The following is a 576-nucleotide window of genomic DNA, read 5'->3' on the forward strand; positions in this document are numbered from 1 at the left end:
CTTTGTAAAGGTAATTAATTTAAAATGAGGTCATTAGGATAGTCCCTAATCCAATATGACCAATGTCTTTCTAAAAGGATATTGAGAAACAGACATTCAGAGAACAAAGGCACGTGAAGACACAGGAAGAAGACTGTCATCTATAAGCCAAGGAGAAAGGCTCCAGAAGAAATCAACCCTGCCAGCACCTTGATCTCAGATCTCTAGATTACAGAACATGGAGAAATAAATTTCTGTTGTTTAAGCCACCAGTCTGTGGTACTTTTTATCGCAGTCAAACTAATAAAATCAGTATAACCATATATGTGTATATGTATATGTGTGTGTCTGAGGATGAATTAAATAAGGAGTATATGTGTATATGTATATGTCTGTGTCTGAGGATGAGTTAAATTAGAAGTAAATGAATGACAGTTCACAGGTGGAGATATTGCTAGGATCTTGATATAAAAATGTCTAAGAAGAATAGAAAGACATTAATAAACTAAACACATTTTTATTATAACTTCTTGATATGTGGACAATGGACATTATTCTTAATTTATTTAAATTCAATAGTTACTGTGAAAAATATAC

This window comes from Pteropus vampyrus, unplaced genomic scaffold (assembly GCF_000151845.1).
Source record: "Pteropus vampyrus isolate Shadow unplaced genomic scaffold, Pvam_2.0 Scaffold506, whole genome shotgun sequence".
In the NCBI taxonomy this organism is placed as follows: Eukaryota; Metazoa; Chordata; class Mammalia; order Chiroptera; family Pteropodidae; genus Pteropus; species Pteropus vampyrus.